Source organism: Lissotriton vulgaris, chromosome 7 (assembly GCF_964263255.1).
Source record: "Lissotriton vulgaris chromosome 7, aLisVul1.2, whole genome shotgun sequence".
Classification (NCBI taxonomy): Eukaryota; Metazoa; Chordata; class Amphibia; order Caudata; family Salamandridae; genus Lissotriton; species Lissotriton vulgaris.
This window is the reverse complement of record NC_141695.1, coordinates 702,486,966-702,514,260: the sequence shown is the minus strand read 5'-3', so window position 1 is coordinate 702,514,260 and position 27,295 is coordinate 702,486,966. Positions and strand designations below refer to the sequence as shown.

The 27,295-nt window shown below is 44.0% G+C and overlaps 1 protein-coding gene across 1 annotated transcript in view; it reads left to right on the top strand.

Moving 5' to 3' along the window:
- Positions 1-27,295, top strand: part of CACNG1 (calcium voltage-gated channel auxiliary subunit gamma 1) — a 148,697-nt gene that overhangs the window by 73,649 nt on the left and 47,753 nt on the right. The gene's annotated exons all lie outside the window — the stretch shown is intronic.

Below are 27,295 nucleotides of genomic sequence, written 5' to 3'. Positions count from 1 at the left end.
TTCTCTAAAATTATGGGTATGCCATATTTGCCTCATAATGCAAGATCTGCTGCATGATCTGACCATTTAAACTAATAAATTGTTTGTAGCTCAAACATATCAAAAGTTGATATAAAATGTGACTTGTGTTGCTGCGGAGTGGATGGCCTATTGTAAAGGTTGACTGGTCACCTTTCTCACTGCTGCGTTTGTATGGTACACTGGTACTAATAAGGCAAAATCTTTCCAGAGACTGTTAGCATGTGTACACACATCAAAATAATAAAATATCTGAAAATATACGGCATTACACTGCAGCCTTTTTTTAATGCATAATTTAGTCAACACTACGGCATAATGTTGTCATCCTTTGCTGCATAATTAATTCCAGTGGCCCCACAGCAGGCAGCACATGTTAAAAGTGTTTGTGAATGAAGCCGGGTGACTGTAAGTTTGCAAACTTAGTTTGGTATGTGTGCAAGTCCTGCATTGCCAATCCCTGGTGAGTTGCAGCTACTACTGCTGAAACAAAGCCAATGGAGGTACCTATGGGTAAGGCAGACTGGCCTCAAGGGCAGGGACAACCATAGCACTGGTGGTGTCCTGTGCTTTAATGTTTGTTAGTGCCCCCCAATGACAACCTCTTGCATGGATTCCCTCACTACCACCCTTTAACTCTGCCCCCCAAGTTTCCATAACCACTCTCTCAGATGCATTTAATTTGATTTACAGCGTCACTCATACCATTGTAGGGTGTCAGAGCACTTTACATCACACACATTACACAGAGACAATCAATATGTGTGTAAATCACTGTATAGAAAATGTTACATAAGACTAAGGACTACAAGGTGTAGGAGTCACATGACAACCATACTAGTAGCCCGTATAGTTTTATAGTGATTGGTCTGTAGAAACACAATACCAGGAAATTAAAACGTAATACCATGGCTGGGGGTTCTCCTTAATAAACAGAATTGATTTCTGTCCAAAAGAACACTTTTTGGGACATTAGGATAATCAAAGACTGGGGGTGGGGGGGTTGGAACATAACGCTCTAATTTATACCTTGCAGTTTGTATACAGCTCTTAGATGACAGTTAATAGCTCACTGTTCTAAGTTAGGATTTTAACTTATAAACTGCAAGTAACAAAAGGATCTCTCTGACAAAAGCAGTAGCCCACTGACCTATTTACATTATGTGCACTTTGTGATCTGCATGGCGCATGTTCTTTGCGGCCGGTACATTAACCCTCTGAGCTACTTTCCCATGAGTCAAAACTTCCACTAGACAAAATTCTGATCTCTCTCTTGAAAGAACATTAATCACCAGAGTCATCATGACATTTTTATTGTTGCGGAAAATTGCTGGAGGCCAGGAAGGAGGCACCAAGCGTTTTTAAAACCATAATATACTTGCAAACATGATGCCTGCACCTAAAGTCAGCACCCAGTGCGGTCACACTGGTTGCACCGCCCTAGAGCTGGCCCTTCTCAAGGGTCCTGTGACCTCAGTGACTGTTGTTCTAGGGCGTGCTGCTTCATAGGCCTGCCCGCAAGACTGGAGATGAACTTCAGTATGGATAGTGGTGGACAAGCCTTGAAGGTTAACCTACACTTGTCATGCTAGGGTCCACCTGCTGGTGCGAAAACACCAGGACTTCTAAGGTGTTGCGAAGCCTTCTAAGGTCTAGCATGTGATTGTGCTCTCGCAGGAGAGTGGTTTGGTGGACTGGTTATTAAGGCTGAACCTGGTTCCCAGTTCCAAATTCAGAACTGAACACCGTACTGCCCCACTGAGAAAAACTCCCACTGTATTCAACTACAACCCAATTGTTGCCCGGTATAAACACCTGGATGCGGCTCAATTTAAATTATGCACTAGACAACAGCAATATGCGCCCTACAAAAAAAAAAGTAACAACATCCTGGAAAAAGCAAACACTTATAGGGAATGCAAAATTTAGCACACCATGGGAAATGTAAGCAGGAACAACATGGTTACCTTAATGCTTTTACACTCACTATTCAGAAATCAGTGAGTGCTTTTGCCTGAAAAGTTAAGGACACGACTACAGGGCCCTGAATGGACCCATATCAATGTCCATTGCTAATACCCTTACAAAAGGTAAGCAGAATGATAAAAAAACACATCCGTGGACGCAGGGCCGCAGTACACATTTTGTTTTCCAATCCACACATTGCAGTACCTCCAGGATTGGTGCACTAGTTCCAAGTCCAGGGAAAACAAAGACAAGAAAACAAAAATAGCGCTTCACTGGCAATCTCTGTAAAAGTGGCGCTAATGTGTTTCAGTGTGAATTAAATCAGTTTGGCCAATTTGCGACCACTCTGTCTTACTTTATTTAGTTATTTATCTATTTTTCATATTTTTTAGCCTTTTATTCCCAATGCTGCACTTTGGAATTAAATTGTCAGAAAAATATTACATTTCGAGCAAAAGCGTCTTTCTTTTTTGGATCCATTTCACAGGGAAGCAAATAAATGAAAGGAGAAGAAAGAGAGCGAGAACCCCGTCTTGAAGGCACGGTTTTCATGGGCGCCCGCAGAGGGGGGCAAGGAGGGTCGCTCCAGGGGGCGGCAAGCGCCCCTCCATGCCCCCCTCCCTGCGGACGCCCATTTTGTTTATAAAATAGCATTTCCACAGCAACATTCATAATGTATGCGGATTATAGTTGCCATGTTAGGAAACAAAATCTCGGTTTATCTGTAATCCACTTTTAATGTCTGCCAATGATTATAGAAGTGGAGACGTTTTTTCTGCCATGTTGACCCACTCCTTTGTTTGATACAAGTGTAGAAAGAGGGTTGCATTCCTCTGAGAGTTTTTGTCATGCCTAGGTGTAGACACATTTGCAATGCCTGTATTGTCTTTAATTTATTCAACCAAATAAACCCAAGGTGCATTTCCAATGTGTGATCGCCTCATCACAGATTATAAATAGTTAATACAATCGCATTCTTTAGATTTATGTAATATTATCCTTTAACGACCTCTTAGTGGCAATAGAACTCGGGCTAATTCTGGAAGGCAAAGTGTTCCTGCCTCGATATGTGAACTCAGTCAGTTCTTAGTCATGGCATATTTTAAGTCGCCATATCTAACAGGGCAGATACGTTCTGGAGCATGTTCTTTTAGGAGATGAACAATACTTGCCATGCGAGTGTTTCCACAATTGCATAATAAACTAGATAATAAATAAATGATCCCATCTTTTAATCGATATGGGCTTTTGGTGCTAAAGCTAAATTGTGTGATGCTGCCTATGTATCACTGACTAACTTTAAAAGGTGCCAGAGGTTTCTCACAATTTGACATATATTTTCACCTGATGTGGTAAATTGTGGCTAGTCATATTATGTTTTCCTTGTCTAATTTTTTAGTTACGAAAACAAACTCTTTAAATGCACTCGTACAAATCACACCCATGCCACAAATTACTTTGCAACCTCTACTAAACAAAATTAGGACAACATTCGCCTCACCGTACCTCTTTTACAATTAAAAACCTTTTGTTTCCAAGCTCACCAGCGGATCATGTCCCCATTTCTTATTTGGTCTACCAGTCCGTCCCCTGCATCCCAATGACCACCAAAACTCTCTCCACACTAACGCTCTTCCATTTACCCGGCATATTATGAATATCCTGTGCCTCTTGTATCCACCGTCTCTGCTTCAAACCTAAGGTTTACACCTAAATACTATGAAAGGACCTGACTAATCCATCCATGCCCTCCATATAACAAACCTACTTTTTATGTGAGGTGCTTGAAAATCTGACCCTAAACAGGCTGTTCTAGAACCTCACCTCCACTACCATATGACACCTCCAATGATTTGTCTTCCACTGAATGAACCCTTCTGAGACAGCACTCAACCTGATCACTCTGCTACTAACAAACCCTTGCTCCATATCAGTCTCTCTGATCTTTATGCAGCCGTCTTTCTTGTCAGTCATGACATAACTGTGACAACTAGGTCAATCCTGGACATCGCTGGCCCTCAACCTCTGTGACATGCCTTCTCCTTTGTGGAATGAACCTATTATGTGTGCTGGTACTCTTGAACTCCAAACCAAACTCATTACTGGTAGGTGAACCCCAAACCCTTGTCAATTGGCTGCATCCGCTACTCCGGATAGAAAATTTCCCTCATTGATGTAATTTCTGAAAATCTTTCGTCCTCCAGCCTCTTTGCCACTGACAGCCCTGTCTTTCTTTCTTTTTCTAACCACCCACTCTAAACTTGTGCAGACAATTACATTCTGACATTCAAAAGGGCAAGGCTGCACTGTATGATGCTTAACTCTGCCAAGACCTAGATTAACTCTCTGCCCTGATCCACTGCACCCAGAATTACTCAAGCAGTCAATGGTTTGCTCGTTGCCATCTAATTCTACTGTCCCCTCTGCCTTAGCATACAAGTCCAGTGCTTAATTAGAGCCGGTGGTTGGTGGTGAGGCTCACCAGTACTCATTTTGGGAACCAAAACGTATTATTTTTTCAACCAACTTGAGCCAAGAGCAAGAGAGAGAAAAACACGAAAGGAAGAAAGAATGAGCAAGAGAAATACTGAAAACACTGACAGATGGAGAAAGCAGGTGTGAAAAAGAATCTGTAAGTGTGAAATAAAGGGGCAGAGAGCATGTGGTGATGAACTACAGAGACATGAGGGGGAATCAAGACTACACAGCCTTGGTATTGTGTGCCTCAACCCTGGGCCTCTGGGCAATACTTTGAGGCCCAGCACTTATTCCTTTACAAATTAAGCACTGTCAGAATCTTTAAAACCTCTCTCCGCCTCACCTACCTCTGCCAACTGGACTCTTGCATCAGTCGCCTCCCATCTCTTGCTCAACACTCCTTACAAGGACTTGATATGGTCCTCAAGATCACCCTCATCTTATTTAATCTTCATAGATTTCTCTCCCCTTTCTTCTACAGATGTTAAGCTGTCAACCTGATCTGCACTTCCCTTTTAGTCTTCATTCCTGTAAAATAATCTGTCTATGCCTTCAGCCGCTAGCCGCCTCCTCCCACCTCCCCCTAGTCAGGGTGTATCCCACCTTGTCTCCTACTGTGTGCATTCATCACAAATGCACCACCAGCTCGCTATGCCTAAACTCCTTCAAGAGTTGCCACTGGAACACCTTGCCCCCAAAACCATGAGCTGCCATTCTCGCTCATTCTCACAGAACACCTTGAAAATAATCTCCAAATAACCACCTCCTTCTCCTTAGATAACGTTCTGTCCCGATAACCCCACAGGTGAAATCACGTGCAGAGCCCATTGTGATCACTGCTCTATTTCTAACACTGAGATGTAACTCTGTTAATCGTTCTGTAGAGTCTCACTCATAACCCTATCTCTGATGAGGAGTGTGAATCACAACCTGAAGTAATATAGGGCCTGATTTAGACTTCGTCAGTCAGGGCACTCTGCCACGAATGAGGAGTACCCTGTCCGTCAAACCCTCACGCTGGCCACTCTATTATGGAGGAAGGGCCGTCAGAGTACAGACATACATCAGATAGTCTGAATATTTAGAGCAGACTGCCTGATGCATTTCTATTTTCTGTGCTTCACTGCCAGGAACAACGTAGTGTCTCGAACAGAAAAAAAGAAAAAAATACCTCCACATCCTGAGAGAAACCTCTCAAGGTTCGTGGTCATTAGCTATTTGTTTTTCAATAACAAACTCCTACTTTGGGAGTTTGTTTTTGAAAAACAAACATGTTTTGTGCGCAGCGGCCTGAAAGATGATGGCTGCACATTCAACTTGAGGTGCCTCCTAAGACCTGCCCTTCAAGCAGTTTCTCAGAAATGCACAGAGATCACCACTGGCAGGCCTTCTGTCTGTCAGGGTGACGGACATAATATCATCTGCCACCAAAAGCAAGGCATCAAAATAGTTAGTGTCAAAATATTATCAACATGTTTCTCCCTATAACAACTTTGACCTGTTTTAAGTTACTTAGGACCAGATGTACAACCATTCCATTTTGCGAGTCGCAAATTGTGATGTTTTGTGGCTCGCAAATTGCAAATCGCAAAATGGAATGTACAACAGCGTCTGAGACACGGGGATTCTGAAATGGGTCCCAAGGGACCTGCCTCATTAATATTCATGAGGCATGTCTCAATTTGCGGCCTGCTAGAAAGGCCTACAAACACAGCCTTGGTGGCCTGCTGGGGACAGCAGACCTCCAAGTCTGTGTTTGATTTTTCAATAAAGCAACTTTGTAATTTTTTTAAATGCAGCCCGTTTTCCTTAAACGAATACAGAATGTGTTTAAAAAATATGTATATAAAAATGTTTCTTGTCAATTTTTAAGGGCAGGCAGTGGTCCCTGACACCACTGTCTGCTCATAAAAAATATTTTAGCACCCATTCACAAAGCGGAATTGGTCCCCTGGGGGCCCCTTCCCATTTGCGAGTGGCTTGCCACCTACTTGAAGTGGGTGGTAAACTGCGAGTATTTTGCACCCGCAAATGCGGTTGCAAAACAGTGGTACGTACCATTCTGACGCTCATGGCACGCCCCTTCCTAATAGCGACTCGCAGACACTATTTTGCCAGTCACCGACTCGCAAAATAAAAGCACTTTGTACATACCACCGGGAACCAATTTCCTATATGCGACTGCAAAAACGGTTGTATATCTGACCCTAAATCCAGCCAAACTCACTGCCACATACTGTAGGACTGGCTCACTTTGCCTTTCTAGGTCTTGCCTGGCGTTAGAAACGTGCATGCGCTGCCTCTCGCCATGCGAAAGCCTTTTGCGATCGATTCAGCCAAAGCTGAATGCACGTGTACAGATGGACAAAGATGGCTGCTCTCGCCATTCACAAAGTTAAACATGCACGCGTACGTACAAAAAGATACACGCGCATGTGGACAGTCCGACGCCATCTTTGTTTACTTTAATTAGTGTAGGGATGTGCACACGCGTGCACATTTTTTGTCCGTAAGCGTGCATGACGGCGAGCTTTTGCTTTCCTTCCCTCCCCCTGTCGGGCCCCTCCTTCTTGTGTCATGCAGTATATTTTAGACATGTAGGGATGTGCAAACGCGAGGTGTACATACATTCATTCAGAAGGTACACACAAACATTTAAGAGGGTAACTGGAATGGGGACCTAGTGGTTGTATAGCATTTCTTCACAACTTGAATTGCTCTGTGGAGGTAGACCCTTCTCACAGCTGATTGTAGCTTTGTATCTTCTCCAAATGCAAGGCATCTTAATGTATTTATGTGATTACCTATTTATTTAGGGATATTTATATAGCACCGATCTAGCCCGGAGGGTAGCAGAGCGATTTGGGCAGTAAGGGGATTTGCACGCTTGGGGGTGCCTCGTTACAGATGGCACATAGGGTCGTTTACATAGAGCGTTTATTTATATGTCAGAAATCTAACAGGCTGTGACATATGTGTGGGAGATTCTGTCATGAATACTCCATTGGGTTATCGAGGGTCTTAAGAGGCTTGGAAAGTCCATGACAAGGAACAGCATCAAACAAAAGTTGAAAATTAAACACCTTGCAAAATCTGTCCCATTAATGCAGCTCGCACTGATGTGCAGATGCCGCACACTCCCAGCTAAGTCCACGTCTTTTGACTTGTATTGCTCTCGTGTGTGCCCCGGGCATCCTTATTTCAATTCAGTCGCCATCCCTACAGCCCCTGGATATTAGGAGCCATGAATGTGTTTGGCTGCAGCCCCGTCTCCCGCTCACGCTCTTTGGGCAGGAGAGCCGTGTCTAACTGCATTGCTGTGTGTAGGGTGCCTCTCCAGCGAGTGCTCGAGCACCGGCGCCGAGAGGCCATGGATACCCCTGAATGGGTTCCACTTTCTTGATAGAGTCCCCGCAATATTGCGACTGAATCTATATGTTTAAACAACCCGCAAATCTCCCGGGGGGATTAACAGCCTCTCCAAAAACCTGTTAATCCCGAGATAAAAAATCTGCCACCTAGTGTTGCTCCATTGATCAGGCTTATGTGCATTGTGAGGGCCTTTGTCTTCGAGTTCTACCCTCACAGGGCCCCTGCGTGGCGGGCACTCCGGCCTGGAAAGAGCCTGAGGGAAGGTGAGGTGCGAGGCAGATGTGGGCGCTGTATTCATGGCACAGAATGGAGGCGCTTCGGTGAGCAATGGCGGGTCACTTCATTGCCTGCAGACGGTCACCCCGCTCAAACCACACGTCTGTCCTCTCACCTTGTCCACACCTTTCTTTTTGGCCGCTAGCAGCAGGGCTTTAAGTGGGATGAAAGAACTGTGGGGTGTCTCAAAGGGGCGTGGCTAATGCAATTAAGGGCTTCGCTTCGCTTAGAGTGGTGTGGCTCACTGGTTAGAGGCAGCAGACCCGGAAGCAGAGGTCGACCCGGGACCAGGGTTCGATTCCCGATGTGGCAGGGTCTTGGGCCATGGTCAGCGGACTCGATAATTCTCACCTGGGTGCCTACTCCAACCATGGGTCCCACTCAGCAACTCTGGGCAATAGCTTGCTTAATCTCTACTAACGGCCCCATCAGCGCCGGGGATGCTTGTCTTCACCTTGGAGATGCCCTGGAGGGACCATCTCACAGGGAAAGCCAGGATAGGTTCCCCAGCGGTATACAGCGCCGGGACGCCCCTTTGCTGGGGCAGCTGTGCGCTTTACAAGTATACGACATTTAACATTTAAAAACACATAAGCTAACAATCTGTGTTTAGAATAGTGTACTGTCCGACTTGTAGTTTGGTGTTTGTCATTGCATCCAGATATACAATACAACAAGTAACATCATACCTGCAACAAGTCAGGACTATTGGCTTTGTCAATGGTTGTTCGTTGTATAAAATAAATAAGCAGCAACTATGGCGTGTATATAATATTGAACAAGCATTAAAAATACAATAGGTCTTGCCTTTCATTAAGTTAAAGCTATTTGCTTTGCTATACAATACCATTAGCAAAGCAAATGGCTTCAACTTAATTAAAGGCGAGACTTGTTGCATTTTCAATGCTTGTTTTTCAAACTCCCTTGCAAGTAGTTTAGTAGACCCCTGCTTGATAGTGGGATTGTGTGCAACTTTGGCTGCCTATATTTTTGAACCTACTGTTTTGTTTGTACTATTTAATCTGTTTCCAAACGTTTCACTCTCCAAACAGTAGCTAAATGGGAAAGAAACTCCACTCCATAACTGGCGGACAGCTAAATAGTCCACCAACATCTCAAAGGTGTTTCTGTCAGCTAAGCCGAGCAAAATGCAAATACCTTAATAACGTGCCCTCCTGTCATCAAGATTGACAATGAAGTATTCATTTTTGCAAAAGAGAAACTTGCAACTTGTGGCTTGATGGTTTTGGAAACCCATAAATAGTCAGCTGCCGCATTAAAACACAGCTGGGGCATGCACCAGCACGCGAGGGCCGGCTGTCGGTGATGGGCGCGCGCAAGTGTCCCTGAGAGGAAAGGACTTGCACTCTTCCCGTCGCCTGACACTTCTGAATGTGCACAGGCAACAGAAATTGCTGTGACCAGGGGTTTTATTCCCGGCCCTTGCCGCATTTAAACGAGAAGCGCAGTGAAACAGAAAACCTGGCCCGACAATTGAAACGCTTTGGGAGCTTGAAAGAGGCCCTTGCAAGAGTGTCAGAAGTAAGACTCGAAGGGACCGCCGCTCTGGGCCCCGCCCATCTGTGGAACACCCGAACACAGGAGAGACTAACTAACCACACAGGTAAATAATCTCAGGAGAAACTTGAAACCAGGCAGCTCAGGGCATGTTGGTATACTTCGCCAGATTCCATTGGTAAAACAACATGCTACACTGCTGAAGGAAGTGTACAATACAAAATAGCGCAAAAGGTCAATACCAGAAGAAAAGGTCCTGGATTCACAGGACAAGGGTCAATTCCTTGAGTTCCTGACAGTTTATCAGTGCATAAACCACACCATCTCTACTACCAGAGGTATGATGCACTCAAAAATTGGAATACCGATTGACACACCCTCCTTATCAGACTACTTACAACATTAGATTGTGAAGCTGTCCATGAATCCCCAGGTGTGAAGGAGGCAACCACCTGTTTCACCTTTCTGAAATGGCTGTGGAAAATCATCTGGCTTCTCCCACTTCCAGCTCAAAGGACGGTTATTCAGGCACTCATTATTTCAGAACTGGATTACGGTGAGGTGCTTCATTTCGGGGTAAATAAAGCCTCCATCAGACGGTTGCAAGCGGTCCAAAACTCGGCAGCCAGGGTGCCTAAAAGACTCACAAAAAGTGTCTTGGCCTCTCTTCTCCTCCACAAGCTCTATTGGCTCACAGTAGAGAAGCGTATTCACTAACCCTGGGCAAAGCACTATGCCATGCTTGCGTAGTTTGCAAAGTGTCCGCTACTTTGCACTTCGCAAATTGCACATAGCACAGTGCTAACACGCGTAGCGTAGCGTAGCGTAGTGCAGCTGTCATTTTGTGCTTGCTAGCGGTCCTCAACGTCAAGTGCGCTTAGTGTAGCTACGCGTAGCACTACTTCTCAAACTACAACCAGGGTTAGTATTCACTTTAAATCCTTGTGCCATGTGCACAAAGCAAGATCGTGTTTGGCCCACGATATCTTGATGAATTTGCTAGATCTCATTAACTGACTCGTCACCTTCGCTCCAGTGAACTTTCCCTAAGCGTTGTCCCCAGAGTTAATGCACACATATGGGAGGACAGTCTTTTCCATATCAGGGCCTCAAGCTGTGGAACGCCCTCCCAGAACCCTTGCTTACAACCTTTCAAAGACAGCTGAAGGCCTAGCTGTTTTAGCTCGTGAGATTTGGATAGACCCGACCGACAATTTAAGCGCATGGAAACCCTAAGTGGGTAGCTGAGCTCTATATAAAACCTAATAATAATAATAATATTAATAATAGTATTAATAATGTGGGTATTTATTGTCATGACAGGTTATGATTCATTGTTAGCACTGTAAATGGTATATTCCACCAGCCCAAATTTAGGTGTTTATCAGATGCTCCAAAGTATTCTAAAGTCTTAGATTTTAACTGTAAACATTTTCTGGTAGACCGTTATGAGGAGAGCTGGCAACAGTCAAGCCGTGTTCTTTACATCATATGAAATAAAGGCTTGTTTACTTACTTTGTGAGAGCATCTTTACAATGTCATCGAATACATTGTGCTGCTGCTGGCAAGGCTTCATCGCTACGCTGATACCCTGGAAGTTATATTTCATTAGTGGGGATGAGGGACCCAACGATTGGGTGAGGAGTGTGCCACAAAGTGCCTCTACAGTATCAGAACCTGCACATACCCCAAAAGTTTGGAAATCAGCAACCCCACTAGCACCAACCTGGAATCCATCCCTCTAGTCTGGGGTGAGGCATCGGATTCCGATCAACACTGAGTGAAGTGCCATGTGACTAAGCATCATCATGCTGTGTGCATCTGCGCGCAACGTACGTTTCAGCCATCTTGGGTTACACAAGGAAGCGTAACTCCTATGGGACAATTGTTAGAGAAGAATGTGGGGCATTCACAGACTAGGATCAAAGACCCCCCTTCAAAGAATAGTAAGTGACTCAGCATATACGAATGACAATTCATGTAAAGTTTAATTTGGAAAAATAAGAACATTATGACCAGCAAACCTGGTTATTTGTACATATGGGGGACAACAATCCACTCAAGTAATATTAAAAAGAACAATAATAAATAATTGTGTACAATGGACAGAACAATTTCTCCTTTTGGCAGTACCAGGAGTGCTTCCACTGAACAGTCAATATGGTGAAGGCATTTAAAGCCTCTGTGGTAGTTTTACTTTTAAAACAAGAAGATATTTGTAATCCACAATTTTGGTTCAGAAGGTAGATGTATGTACAAAACACTACCATTGGAGGAAGTAAAGAGTCACACAAGAGTTCGAGAAGGTGGTGAAGCAGTTATGAATGTGGATGAGTTTGCCACTATTTTAAAGCCACTAGAAAAAAGGTTTAATTTCAGAAGGAATGTAGTTTTGTAGAGACATATATTTCTACACCAATGCAAACCTGTTGATGAGTTTGTAACAGTTTTAAGAACACTAGTTGCCACTTCTAACTACAAAGATTTCAAAGATTAAATTATCAAGGGCCAGCTAATTGGACGGACTAATAATAAGAAGGTACAAGAGATACTATTATCAACAGAGGATCCAAAGCTGCAAGTTGAATTAGAAATTGCTTGGATAATAGACAATTCCGACATGCTTTTTAGAGGCATAGTATTACTGATGAAAGATAGGAGTGTAACGAGGTAAAGGTTATATCTAAGAATTCTGTTAAAGATAAAGGGCCATATGTATCAAGAGTTTTTCCCCTTTGCAAACGGGCAGATTCTCAGAATCGGGCCGTTTGAGAATTGGAAAAAGCATTCTGGGATGTATCATCCCAAAAGGCCATCGCAAAATAGAGAATTGCAAAATTTGCGATTCTCTATTTTGCGAATGCAATTAAGGAATTGCAAATTACGATTCCTTAAATGCAATTCTGGAAGCACCTAAATGTGCTATTTGGCCTTAAGGAATTTCAAATTACCACCAACTTCAAGTTGGTGGTAATTTGCGATTTTCTTTAAAAAAGCACTTTTTTTTTTAAAAAGTGCCATATGTCGCACATACATGTCCTTAGGGCATGTATGTGCGCAAAATGTGCACACATGCATATTTCAGGGGTGCAACAGGGTGTTCTTTTGGCGCCCTTGCACCCTTGAAATTGCGTTCTCAAATTGCGATTCTCTAATTGGTAATCACAAATTGAGAATGTCTTCCCATTCATTCCTATGGGCCTCCTAGCCCATAGGAATGAATGGGAAGGTATTCCTTAATTGTGAATCTCAATTTGCAATTTGCAAATAAGGAATATGTAGGATTCACAATTTATTTTAGCAAATCCTACAGACATTGCATTTTGCGATTCTCTAATTGCGATTCGCTAAAAATCGCAATTTGAGAATCGCAAAACTCTTTTTTGATACATATGGCCCAAAGAGGACAGTTGAGGTAACAAAGTTGACAACAATGAGGGGTATCAACTTGCCAAATAGGTGAATAGCTTTTGATGCAGTCACACAGAGGCAATGAGAAACATTCCCCAGCGTGGTATCTGCCCTTTAAAGTGTCCAATGTCAGTAACACCAAATTGCAAAATAGACAAGAGAATTCATTGGTACAAGAGGGTGTTTACTATGTGTTAATGTCAGGAAATAGTAGTTCAGAGGTAGTCATGGTGACTGTGAGACGGTTGAGTAACCCATCTTACTGTAATCTATAAATTAACAGTGTAGAGTTCAGAGTTGTGGGTGACACTGGATCTCCATATATGTAAATAGGAGAGAAGAAGTTAAAAACATTTCTAGATATCACACTGTCTAAATCTGAATAAAAATCTTTCCTTATGGTAAAAAGAGAGTAGGGCTCGGAGGCAAACTTAAGGCAAGGCTTAGATATTAGGACAATGCTGTAAATAGTACAGTATATGTGGCTAGGGATGGTTCATGTTTGCAGGTCTGGCATGACCAAGGTGAGTTAGATCTGATTCTTGATTATACATTTTTTTTGTGTTAAATACATTTGTGAGTTGCACATCATGTTAGTCTTGCTGACCAAGGAAGTAGCTATTGGTTGGCAAAAAACCCTTGTGTGTTTACTGATAGACTAGTTAAACTGAATGTCTTTATCCAGAAAATCATTCTCAAGGAAAATGCAAAGTTTGTGTAAGGTTTGAATGGTACCTTTGTGCATGAGAGAAGAGTTGAGAAAATGATTACAGAAGCTGTGTGAGTTATATGTGATAGATGAAACTGAAAGTTCTTAGTGATTGGCTCATGCGATATTGGTCCATAAGAAGGACAGAATGTGTGTTGACTTGCGAAATCGCAACAAAAGCATCTGGGTGGATCGCCAACCACTTCCAAATATGGCAGTTGGTGGCATTAGAACACACTGCAGTGTTTATATCTTAAGAGAGGTCTATGGAATCTCATCCAATAGAACTGCACCCTGGCTTCTGCCATTTTATGTATTTTGTAACCCTTAGAGGTTCCAAAAAATACAGACAGACGCCATTTGGGTTGGCATCCATATCAGCAGTTTTCCAAGGAGTCTTGAACATTCTCTTCAAGGGTCAGAGTCAAGTAACATTCTTGCAGGATTACATTTTGATTTATGCAAAAATATAAATCTTTACTATGAAAAGTTGGATGCTGTTCGTGAGAAGCTGCAAGAGAAGTGTGTGACACTGATTAAGGAAAAGTGTACATTTGCTGTGGATTATTTAGGGTGCAATGCTATGTGATTGTCATTTGTAAAGCGCACTACCACACGCAAAAGCACTGAGCAAATCTGTTTCCCTATCCCTGCCTATGGTAGGATGGTTAATTAAAAAGCTAGGTCTTCAACTCATGTGAGCTGGAAAGAAAAAACAAATCTCTTCAAAATATAAAAAGTCTTTCCCAGCACACAAAGTGAAAATCTTTATGCTGGATCTAATAAAAACCCCATAGAGGAATCTGCTTGTAATTAAAGTGTCTTGTGCTTCTATTAATAAATTGTGTTTCCATATAATTAACAGCCAGCAATAAAACCATTTTGATCCATGTGGATCATCCAATCAGTAACACTGTTTATTCTATTAGCAATCAACTTAATTATAATCCAAATTATGTAGAATGATTGGCCAATATGAATTTAGATCCTTAGGATTCTTGCCTTTAAAACTGACCACTATATCACTATATATATTCAAAGAGGGGGGAGAAAGAAGAAGCTGTGATCCATTCAGATTCCTTGGTATATATCAACAAAATCAAGTGGGGAATGGATCTCTTGTCTTGCATAACCAGGGTTTGCAATTTTTCGTTCAGTGTACCAATAAAAAACCCTCAATCACGTACAGAGAATGAAAATGGCGGTATATCTTGATTCTCCGCCCAGCTCTAAATAACGTGACAGCATCATCATGGGGTTAGTTCTCATGCTTCCTCCACCTGGAGGCATGCCCCTGGTTAGTGCAGTAGTGATCAGTGATATAGGGGTCATAATTTGAAAAGGATATGAATTAAAAATACTCGACAGCCAGAAAAAAGGGTTTAATAGGTCTGGATTCGATATATTAATTAAAAGGCTGACATAGTGCGTGTTGAAATTTGATTAGGGATCTCCCGCACTTAAAGTGTCAATAAAAAGGTCGACATGTTTCGGCCCTAGTTCTGCCCTGGGGGTCAAGTGGGCTTTCTTCAGGACCTAGAGTGCAAGTGGTGATATGAGACTGTGGGTGTCTCTGTGTATATAAACCTAAAAAATTATTTTAAGGAATAGTGGGAAAAAGATATATTAATCAGTTTCCGTCAAGGTCCAGCGGTACCTGTAAATACAAATAGTGTGGGGGGGGGGGGGGGCGGGAGAGAAAAACACAGGTATGTGGAGAAGTGTTGGTAATAACTCTTCTTGTACACGCTGTCATTGTTCGAAAAGCAACAACAAAATGGCAATACTTTACGGTTTTAAACCACTATAATACTTTCATGGCAAAAGATCTCTCTAAATTCTATCTATGATGTTAAAAAAACTGTGATGTTTAAAAAGAAGTAACTAAGTTGTATATATTGAGTGGAGTATCTAAGATCTTGTGACTAATGACTTTTGTGGCGGAATCGTAAGATGCCTGCATCGGGAGTTACCACATGCACTGTGCATCTAATCAGATTGGTAGAAGCATGTTGATTCGGCTATATCGAGTACCGAGTGATGCCCAGATGGCGGAATTACTTGGTACTTCTGGTTACTGTGCTTGGCAGCATGTCTCTCTATGTTGTATCTGTGCCGGCGTATTTCATGTGTGTTCCGTTATCTTTTAAGGTAAGCGTGAGTGTGTACTCGTTGTCCGCGTAAAAAAATATCTCAAAGGGAGCATTTTAAGAAGTATTGTTTCTGCACCCGGGATTGATTTGCGGTGTAAGATTAGGAGCGGGTGTTTTAAGTGGCTATTCCGATTAATGGAGAGCGTGTCAGTAAGACACGTGATGGCGGTTGCATGTCTTAACGGTAAGAAAGATGTGGTGCGCTTGTGAAATAAAAGCGCAGGCGCCCTTGTATATCTCCAAAGGCCTACCTTGTTTAAGTCTCATTGGGGCATTCAACTGGCGGCCATTGAGTCTGTGTCCTGTTAAATTAAGGACATGGCCAAAATTAAATAGTGCATGCAGAGGTTATACGTTACGGTTTTCGTTGCGTAGGCTCGGTCGATTGTTTTTTAAAGAGGGAGTAAAACTAAAAGAGAGACTATATGTGGAATTATCCTATTCCCAAAATGTTTTACGCTCCCCTGAACTGATATTGCTCAAACATATCTGTAGTGAAAGTTACTTCAATCTGATTTCAGAATGAAAATAAAAATAAAAATAGAAATGAAAACGACCTTTGAAAGATCATTAATTAATTTTGTGTAGTGTGACTGGACGTACATTGTCATTAGGAATTGAATGGTCGTTTTTACAGATTCTGGTATGTCCTGCTGGTTGTGGTGGTAATTGGCTGAAGTCCCTATGTTGCAGGCAGGCTCTTAGTCAGTAGCCTCGGAGTATGTATTATGATAGAGAAGCATCTCGTTGCGCAGAGTACCAGACATTGGTATAGATTGATGTCCTTATAGTTTTCAGATGATATCTCTTGTGACCTCTCGTTCTATGGGTATCTCGGTGTTTTAGAACCTCGGAACTGGGTTATCTCTTTGCGACTTTGGCAGATCTCTTCAGTTTACTTTGGACCTTTTAGTGATTCAGACTTAGCCACGGAATTTGGTCATTTAGTCCCTGGGTGTTGGTTTTGAGTCTGTGCACCCATCTCTGTTCCTTTTCGAAAAGTACTTTCTCTGCATTGTGGGTTTTTTGTTGTAAGAGTTTCTAGTACTATCAAGCGTAGGTCATCCACCGTATGTTTGGCTTCAATGTAGTGGTTGCTCATCTTGGTGGTATTTCTTCTGCATTTCACATTGCTCCTGTGTTCGCATATTCTTTGTTTTACCTTGCGGCATGTCATCCCTATACAGTGCATGTCACATGGGCAAGTAATCATGTAGATTACATTTGTTGTGTTGCAATTTGTGTGATGTTTTATGGTCCACTTCATGTGGACCATGCGAACACAGGAGCAACGTGAAATGCAAAAGAAATACCACCAAGATGAGCAACCGCTACATTGAAGCCAAACATACAGATTCCTTAGGTTGTACAGAATTAGAAGATAATTGTTTACAGTCCTATGCTTTGATATCTGTCATCAAATGAACAGGGCACCGTAAACAACATTACAAACCAACTTTTAGGGCCACCTTTTCTTGTTTATGCTTTCAGGATTTATGTTTCTCTATTAGAAAAATGCAACAAAATAGCAAATTTGGTAATAAATGAAACTATCTCCACATTTTTCATTATATCTTCAGACAGCAAGGAAATATTGATGGGGAGTTTGTCCCAATACATAACTGTTAATTTGTTGAAAAATAACACATAGCTTGTAGGTTCCGATTTAAAAAATAAAATAAACTCCAGCAAAGGGGCACAGACCCACTGCCAGTGAAAGGATTAAATGACAACACAGGTTAATGCTTCATTTGAAGGGAAAATTGATCAAGCTCTGAAAAGCAAAGATTATATGATGAGAGAATGAAAGACGAAAAACGCAAATTAGGATAGAAAAACTTATTGTTTTTTTTCAAAGAAAGTGGACAGGACACAAGAATTTAAATATGTACAATTATTATGAAAAGTTGAATACATAATATCTTTAAAAAACAAAACTACGTTGAACAAATATTGCCAATGGTAAATTATAGGTACGTTAAAAAAACACCGTTAAAGTGACCTTCCGGTTACAAAATACAACTTAAAAACCACTGAAATAGGCCATTTATGGTTAGCTGCACAAACTATTTCTAGACCCAATGAACTGCACTTGTCCACACACATGAGGTCACAGATGACAGCACAAATTACATCATTAATTACGTTTCTTCGGATACCAAGTGTAAGTCAATACCAACCTTAAGAAACATGATTCAAATACATCATCGAATGCATAAAGAACAATTGATGGACAGAATGCAGAATAATGTCATACATTCACCCCAGTATAGAGATCTGGGCCTAAATCCATCCCTTTTTTGCTCACCATGCCATTCCAGTTTGGACCCAGCCATATGCAAATCAGTCTTGACCCTGCACCCAATGGGAACAGTCCAGCCCGAACTGCCAGGCCAGGTCCTCCCTGGACTAGAAACGAACATCCTAGGACCGGTTTTGGGCTTTCACCCCTCATCAGCCAGGGTAGCTTGACTCCAGTGGTATGGAGAACACGGGACCCACGTCTAGGCATACCCGTCCCACTCAGGGTGACAAATGCAAAAAGAACAATTGATGGACAGAATGCAGAACAATGTCATACATTCACCCCAGTACAGAGATCTGGGCCTAAATCCATTGTTTTTTTGCTCATCATGTAATTCCAGTTTGGACCCAGCCATATACAAATCAGTCTTGATCCTGCGCCCAATGGGAACAGTCCAGCCCGAACTGCCAAGCCAGGTCCTCCCTGAACTGGAAATAAGCATCCTAGGACCGGTTTTGGGATTTCAGCCCTCATCAGCCAGGGTAGCTTGACTCCAGTGGCATGGGGAGCACGGGACCCAAGTCTGGGCATAACCGTCCCACTCGGGGTGACAAATGCTAAAAGAACACTTAATGGACAGAATGCAGAACAATGTCATACATTCACCCCAGTACAGAGATCTGGGCCTAAATCCATAGCTTTTTTGCTCACCATGCCATTCCAGTTTGGACCCAGCCATATGCAAATCTGTCTTGACCCTGCGCCCAATGGGAACAGTCCAGCCCGAACTGCCAGGTCAGGTCCTCCCTGGACTGGAAACAAGCATCCTATGATGAGTTTCGGGCTTTCAGCCCTCATCAGCCACAGTAGCTTGACTCCATTGGCATGGAGAGCACGGGACCTACGTCTGGGCATACCCGACCCACTCGGGGTGACAAATGCAAAAATAACAGTTTATGGACAGAATGCAAAACAATGTCATATATTCACCTCAATACAGAGATCTGGGCCTAAATCCATTGTTTTTTTGCTCACCATGCCATGTCCAAATACATCATCGTTCGGAGCAGAGACTCCCAAATTCGAAACATATATGTTTTGCTAAACATATATGAAAAATTGGTACGACCTGCTCAGGTCTGACCTCTCGACTCGTAGGTTGCCCTCAAATTTGAGTGATGACCTAAACATGTATGACTCACAGCTGAGGCATGACCTATCTGAAACTCTTAAGTGTTTATGTGTATACTCCAAAGATTATAACTCCACACTAACACTTTGTTAGCTGAGCACATGGGTGTCACTGCCCACTGGTGAGATACATTTCATAACTGATGCACTGCATACAGTGGACATCTTATCTGTGTCTTTATGACAGTCTTACATCCTCAGAAGAGCTTTGTTCAGCCAGATGTGGCCTGGAGAATGGACCGCAAGGGATCCGCAGACATAAACTGAACTCCATGGCATAAAGAGATTTATGGCATAAATAGATAAATGCCATGAAGAGACAATAAGCTTTTGTTGGGGCGCCTTCTGTAACATTGGATGCTTCAGAGGGTAGCAAATTGATGTCTGAGAAGACTGTCCTTGCCTCTATAGCTATTCCGCTGTAAATGTCCCCAAAGAAGGCCACAGTCCTGGGATGGGAAGGTTTCCAGGGGTAGTGATAACAAGTACTGGGAGTAAATCAATTTAACTTCTAAGGACAACACAATTCCATAAGCAAAACATGTCAGCAATTCATGACCAGCCTTCTGTGCACTATTTCACCTGTGTCTGCATTTCTAGCAGGTAAATCATGTTAATATAATCCACATTGTTTATGATACGACCAGGGGTATTTGATAGTATTATACTAACAATGGGCAGATGCATTGCATTTCCGAGCAGCACCTTAGCTGGTGGGTTGGTTTCCGGAGGACCTTACTGCCTGCTTGGCTGTGACCAACCTGAAGGGCCTCTTCTGGCAGGAGTTTTACAAGACACCGAGTCACCACGGCTGATGGGACAATCCAGAGCGTACAGCTCCTCTAAGTGCAGGATTCACCAAAAGCACAGTCCTTGCAAAGCTACTGTCCTCCAAGGCCTCCTGTGGAGCCTTTTTCAGGACTGTAGATTATCAATTTCTAAGCAATGTATGCAGTGCAAATGATAGTTTATAGCTGTGCTGAGGTCAAGGTTTAACAAGAGTGTACTTAGAAAGGCCTGCCTCCTAACTACAGGGGGGCTCTTGTCAGCTCCGACTGTCTGATCCTTTCCACGCGAGGCACTAAAGTGAGGAGTGGAAGAAGCTCGTGCAACATCTAATAGTGGGAGAAACAATTTATGGCACAGAATGCTACATCACCATTGGTAATCGGGGTTCTTGTTATCATCCATGGACACCAGTTGTTAGTTTGGATTAATATCTCTTCCTTGATATTGGTTTCTTTTTGGACTGGGTTCAAAGAGTTAACCCCTTTTTCTCAATCTCCTCTTGAGGGTCTGAAAATAGATTTCTGCAGCGAGTCCTGGACGCAAGGTTGGTAAATGTGTCTACAAATCACAGCGCTGCCACCTCACATGGTACCTGTTGGACTGGCGCCTTAGATGTCTTGCTTTTACCCACATAGTAACTCACACACTAAATAGTTCTCAAAAAGAATTGCTGTAAGAACATGGGCAAGAAGAGTTTTTTTTCCATAAGGTATTCGTGCACCTCTGGATCAACTTAAATGTTTTCACTAAACAAACAAAGTCACGAGTTTGAGTTTAAAATACTGAAGAGTACAAGGGCTCTGCCCTAATTGGTTGACAGGCCCATAAAGTCTGAGCCCCCTTGACAAAGTCTAGGTGTCACCATCATTCAGGGTAATAACAAGTCGAATGGCTCAGGAGGCAAGTGAAGCAGCTCCCCGGGAACCACAAATAGCAAGAAATGAGACTCTAGTTATTTTAGGTCCTAAAAGTAAGCTCCAGAGCTCACCCTACTCTAGAGTCCTCTGTACGATGAAACAAGTTGATGACTGTCCCTGTGTAACAGTGCCCTTGACTCCTCCAGAGGCTTCTACATGCACCACATCAGAATTCAGCTTGGCGACTTGTAGACAGCTTGAGCTCAGACAAGCTTTAAAAACCCTGCTCATATTCCAGGTTTTTGTAGGACAGAACGGCACTGCATTTGGATACTTTGCATGAAAGTGACCATATCTCTAGCTGGTAATGGAGTACATAGGTAAGGAGTTTTCATTAGTTACATGCTGTTTATGCCACTTTCGTATGGCAATACCTGTTGGTAGCGTGTCTCTGCTGTGGTTAATCGATGGCCTGGTTGGTGGTGGTCAGCTGTGTTTTCTACAATTCTGTATTCCTTCAATGTGCCACCATTAATGTTTGTATATTGTATGGCACTATTTAATTTAAATTATCGGGCAGATTTACAAGCCCCTTGCGTGACTTTTGCGCCGCCGTAGCGTGACTTTTGTGATGCAGCTGCGGCGTAAATATTGCGGCCCATTTACAACGTGACGCATCTATGGAGATGTGTCACGTTGTAGAGCCCTGCGTCACATTATAACTGCGTCCGGTATAATGTATCCAGGGTGGGCGTTCCCACGCAAAAAGCCATGTAGAACTGATGCAGTGAAATCTACAATAATTTCACTCCATCACTCTACGCCTTCACTGCGTCAAAATCTCTACGTCTGCTCAGACCAGGCGTAAGGAATGACGCAGGATTTTTTGAATGGGACTCACCCATCTATTGTGGTGCATTGTTGGAATTGTGTCACTTTCATGAACAACCCTAGCAATGCGTCACTTTTGCACCAACAGATGCGTCAGAATTTCAGACGCATCTGATAATCCTTGCGCCATGGAGCACTGTATTGTAAATACAGCACATCCATAGTGGCGCAAGGACATTTGGCGGTGACACAAGAAACGGACACATCTACCCAGATGCGTCAGTTCCTTGTAAATCTGCCTCTATGTTTCCTTCTACCATACAGCAAAGAATTGCCTTAGTTTGTTGGTTCTATTAAAAAGTATGTAAATACTATAAAATATGTACGGTTGATCAAATGTCATCCTGCACAGAAAACGTGGAGGGACAATCGTACGGTATCAGGTTTTTCTGGAACAGAATATGTTTGGGCATCAGAGAGTCTAATTTTAGAAGATCAATTTGAGCACCGTCCTTTTCTCTCATGTCCAGTCACTCCACTTTCTTTCTCCATGGATATCCTAGACATGCTTGGCATGCCCACTGTAAGCAGATCCTTTCACTCTGGGACTAAAACCGCAGCACAGGCAGCTCCCTGGGCCCAAGCTGGACAGAACTGCTGAATGCTAGTTATGCAACTGCTTTGGCTTGGGTGAAAATAAGTAACACCTAAAAGCTAATTCCATGCCCCACCTGTCTCCATTCCATGGGCTTGCATTGTAAAACAACTGCTGCATATTCATGGCTGTCAACTGGTTGCAAAGCGTAAGGGTGACTTTCAGCTAGATTGGTTTTAATTATTCAACAGCACTAAAGTATGCTCTGACTAGTAAGGTCATGTTTGTAATGAAGAAAGTGAAACTACCTGCCTTAGCATGCTTAGCGCTGTTGAATGATAAGCACTGTCTGACTTTAAACCACAAGACATTGGAGCATTGGCAGCTATGTGTATCCAAAAGGCACATTTGCAATCGATATATTACCTCCTGCAATCCAGGTTGGCTGTTTACATTGTTATGTTTTTTTGGGGGGTTTTAGGTCTTGCCTAGACAGCGCATGAGCTGCCTCTCGAGACGTGCTGTATCTACTGTATGGGCATTTAGCATGCCCGTCGTTTATGATTGGTTCCTTCATCAGCTTTTCCAAATTCCTCTGTTTCCATTAGCGAATAGCTTATATTTGCCCCTCCTGTTGCTGTTTTGGTACGCCCTGGAGACTACTCCTGTTACATGGCTTGTTTAACCATTGGTCATATACGTTAGTGTCCCACACTAGCTTTTCTTTTCCCTGGGCTTGTATTGTCATTTCTTGCTCATGTTCCCTGCTCATGGCCGTAGCTCCAACTGCTGCCTCACATTCCGCGTTTTTTTCACACATTGTCGGCGTTGCCTTCAGCCCCTCCCCTCTCCATGCTGTCCAAGTTGTAAATTCCCTGCTCCTGTGCCTCAGGCAAGCAGAACTACAGGAGCTGCATCACGGTGCGCACTCCTCCCACTCTCCTCCCCTCGTCCATGCTGTATGTACCAGGGGATTGCCTTACGGAGCTCTTGAATCTTGCTAGACTATGCATATAATTTTAATATGTCCAGGCAGACTTTTTAGTGGCTTTCTTTAAAATAAGTAGTGCTATCTGACAAAGTTTAGGACCGGTGCTGGAGCAGTAGCAGGCTCTCCAGCACCCGTAGCACAATCCCTTGCTACCCCTGAGTGGCCTGGTGTGTGTGCACGGGGCACTGCAGGAGTCGCAGTTGGCTGGGGGCTCCTAATTTCTGCCCACTCTCAACACACATGTAAAACATGTCTCTTTAGTTGGACGACATGTTATTTACGAGAAGTTGTTGAACGGACGGCAGTTGTCTGCCACCCCCTAGGAAGCTGCTAAGCATATGTTTGGAACACTGCAGTGTAGGACAGTGCCAGCGCCTCCTACGAATGCACCTTTATGTAGGTATTTGCAACACTGTGTGAAGTTTGTATTAGCCCTCCCGCAATGAGGAGGCAGACTCAGGAAATTCGGGAAAAGGTTTCTTTATTTAAATTATCTATCGGCCGGAGAGAGCCGAGCGTCTTCTCCCAACCCTGCTCCCGGTCACTCTGGGCATGCGCAATCGGTCGAGACTAGGCGTCTTTGCGCGTTGCGTAGTCACGCAACGTACAAAGACTAGAGCGCAACTCTACATATCTCCCCTTTTTATATATATAAAAAAGAGTCCTCTGAATCCTCAGGGTCCACAGGGGTTTAACATCCCCCAGTTCAAAGTCTCTGAAATGATTGGGTCTGACCACCACTCTACCCGCGTGTGTGCGTCTTACCAGTGTGGAGACTTCTCGAGTGCAGTTCTCAGCAGGGCTCACCCTACTATCTCCCTGAGGACTCTGCTCTGCTCTTTTCGGAGTCGCCATCTTTTCTCTCTGCGTTTCCTCTACCACGGGCATCTCTTGATCTCTCCCCTCCTCGGAAGATCCCTCTTCTCTTCGGCTTTCTTCACCTGTGGCAGTGACTCCTTCACTTCCTTCTGCTCCTTGATCTTGTAGAGCTCTTCCTTCCTCCGTAGGCCACTGTAGGATCTTGTAGATTTTTGCCATGCGGTCTTGGGACCACACATTCCCGTCGCTGAGTAACGCCGCTCTGTCATATACTTCTTCCACTTGCAGAGGGGGGCTATACTTGCTCTCTCCCTTCTTTCTCAGCACCGCCAGTTTGACTCTCACCCACTCCCCTCTTTCAAGGGCTGCCTCTTTCACATTTCTTCTCCGATTGTACTGTTCAGTATATACTTTCTGAGCCTTCTCCAGGTTTTGTTGAACCACTGCCGGGGACCATTTGCTGGTTGTGGTCTTTTCCCTCCAAACCACGTTGTCTTTGGTGAAGGGGTGCCTGCCTCTCAGGATCTGGAATGGGCTGTACCCTGTTGATGTGGGGGTAATCTGGTATGCCCAGATCATTCTCATGATCTCCTTCTCTTAGTCCTTGCCCTTCATGATGGCCGCTTGGATGGACCCCATGATGACCCGGTTGAATCTTTCTACCTGTCCGTTGCTCGAAGGGTGGTATATGGACGTGTGCTTGGTTTTGATCCCATTCCTTTCCATATACTTGTACCACTTCTCGGTGGTGAATTGCGGGCCGTGGTCACTCAGGATTGTTCTCGGGATCCCTTCTCTCAGGAAAACGAAGGTGAGAAACTTTATCACCGTTTCAGAGTCCATTTCTTCTTGGATGTGAACCTCAGGCCACTTGGAGTATTTGTCCACCAGGACACATACATATTGCGGCATTCCTTGGTTGTCCAAGACAGGTCCCAAAATGTCGACCGAGACATCTTCCCACGGATTGCGAGGTTGGTCGAATTTTCCCAAAGCTGGCCTTAGGGGTTTCAGAATTTTGTCAGCTCCTTGTCACCGATCACAGTCTCTCACGTGCCTTTCCACTTGCATGTCCAGCCCAGGCCACCAGTACATTTGCTTCACTCTCATTTTGGTTCTCACTATGCCGAGGTGTCCCTCATGTAGCTGGGCCAACAGGTGCTGGATCAATCTCGTAGGAGGCACCACCTTGTCTCCTCGGTACAGGAAGATTCCCGAATCACTCACCGATAGCTCCTCACGGACTTCATAGAACTTCCGTAGCACCTCCTTTAACCTTTTCTTTTCGGGCCAACCGCTGATTACGTACTCCTTGACTTCACAGATTTCTGTGTCTCCGTCATACGCTTGGGCCCATTCTTGCTTGCTAATCACCCTTTCTGAGTCCTCCATTACCGCTATCATCTCTTCATTCTCTGCTGCAGGGCTAGGAGCTTCGTCCATGGCCGAGGCTCTACTTAGGTAATCAGCTACCTTGTTGCGTGTCCCGGGTATATATTCTACATCTTACCGGTACTCCAGTAGCTTCAATGTCATTTTGGCTATGCGAGGCGTGGCAGTCACATGTCTACTCGAGGTAAGAACTTTGACAAGTGGCTTGTGGTCTGTCTGCAGTCGAAATCTCGTGCCCCATAGGATTTGCGTGAACTTCCCCATGGCCCATACTGTCGCTAGCATTTCCTTCTCAATAACGCTAAATTTCTGTTCTGTGGGAGATAAAGCTCTGGATGCAAAGCTGAGGGTCTCCACTGTTTCGTCTGCTCTCTCCTGCGCTAGGACTGCTCCCAGTCCTTTCTCACTAGCGTCCGTCGTCAGTATGGTCAGACCCAGGCGATCATACCCCTTGTAGTGGTACCGCCTGACTTATGTCCCTTTTTAACTGTTCAAATTCCTTCTGTGCTGCTTCATTCCACTTGAACGCTGTCTTGTCTCTTATCAGCTGCCTCAGTTGATGTGTTTTTATGCCAAAGTGCTGGACGAACTTACTGTAATACTCGGCCATCCCCAGGAAGGATCTTCTTTGCTATTGGGAGCCCTGGCGTCGCAGATGGCCTTCACGTTCTCTCTTTTTGGCGTGATTCCGTGTCCTCCTATCTCGTGCCCAAGGTACGTGACTGATGTCATTCCCAGCCGACATTTCTCCCATTCTGCTGTCAAGCCATTCTTTTGTAGTACACCCAGCGCCTTATTCAATTTCTTGTCATGGTCTCCCTGGTCCATCCCCATCACCAAAATGTCATCCTGAAAGTACTGAATTCCCTCGATGTCCTTGAACAGGCGGTGCATTAACTTTTGGAACACCGCTGCGGCCGAGGCGAGACCAAAGGGCATCCTGCGGAATTGATAGCATCCAAGCGGCGTTATGAAGGATGTTAGTTTCTGGCTCATTGGGTGCAGGTCTATTTGGTGATAGGCGGATGTGAGGTCAATGGTAGAGAACCACTTCACTCCCCTTGTTTTGGCCAGCATTTCTTCTATGCGATGCAACAGGAATTTCTCCACAATCAGGCACTTATTCAGTTCTCGAAGGTCGAGGAACAGACGCACCTTGCCATTTGGTTTTCTTGCCACAACCAATGGCGCCAGCCACTCCGAGCTGTCTATGGGTTCGATTATTCCTTGATCTTCCAGCCTGCGCAGTTCCTGTTGCACCGCTTCTTTTACTTCTAGGGCAACATTCCTCACCTTGTGGGACACTGGATTGGAGTTCTCCTTGAGCAGGATTTTGTGCGTGAACTTCTCTAGTTTGCCGACCTTCCCCCCGAACACCTTCGGGAAGTCTTTTTTCATCTTCTCCAGGTCCGGCCAGCACTCCTGGCTTGTCATCAACACTTGTATGTCTCCTCCCGGGTCCAGTTTTATCACCAGGTCGCCTTGATCCATCCACCCTAACACTGATGGACCCTTCTCCACCATGTACAGCTTGCACTCCGCTGTTCTTCCTCTGAATTCGAGCATTAGCGTCCTGTACCCAACCATGGGGATGGGCGTGCTTGTGTACGACACCGGCCATATTTCTGGAGGTTCTAATCTGGGTCCTAGGCTGGGCTCGAACTCTTCCTCCCACATTGAT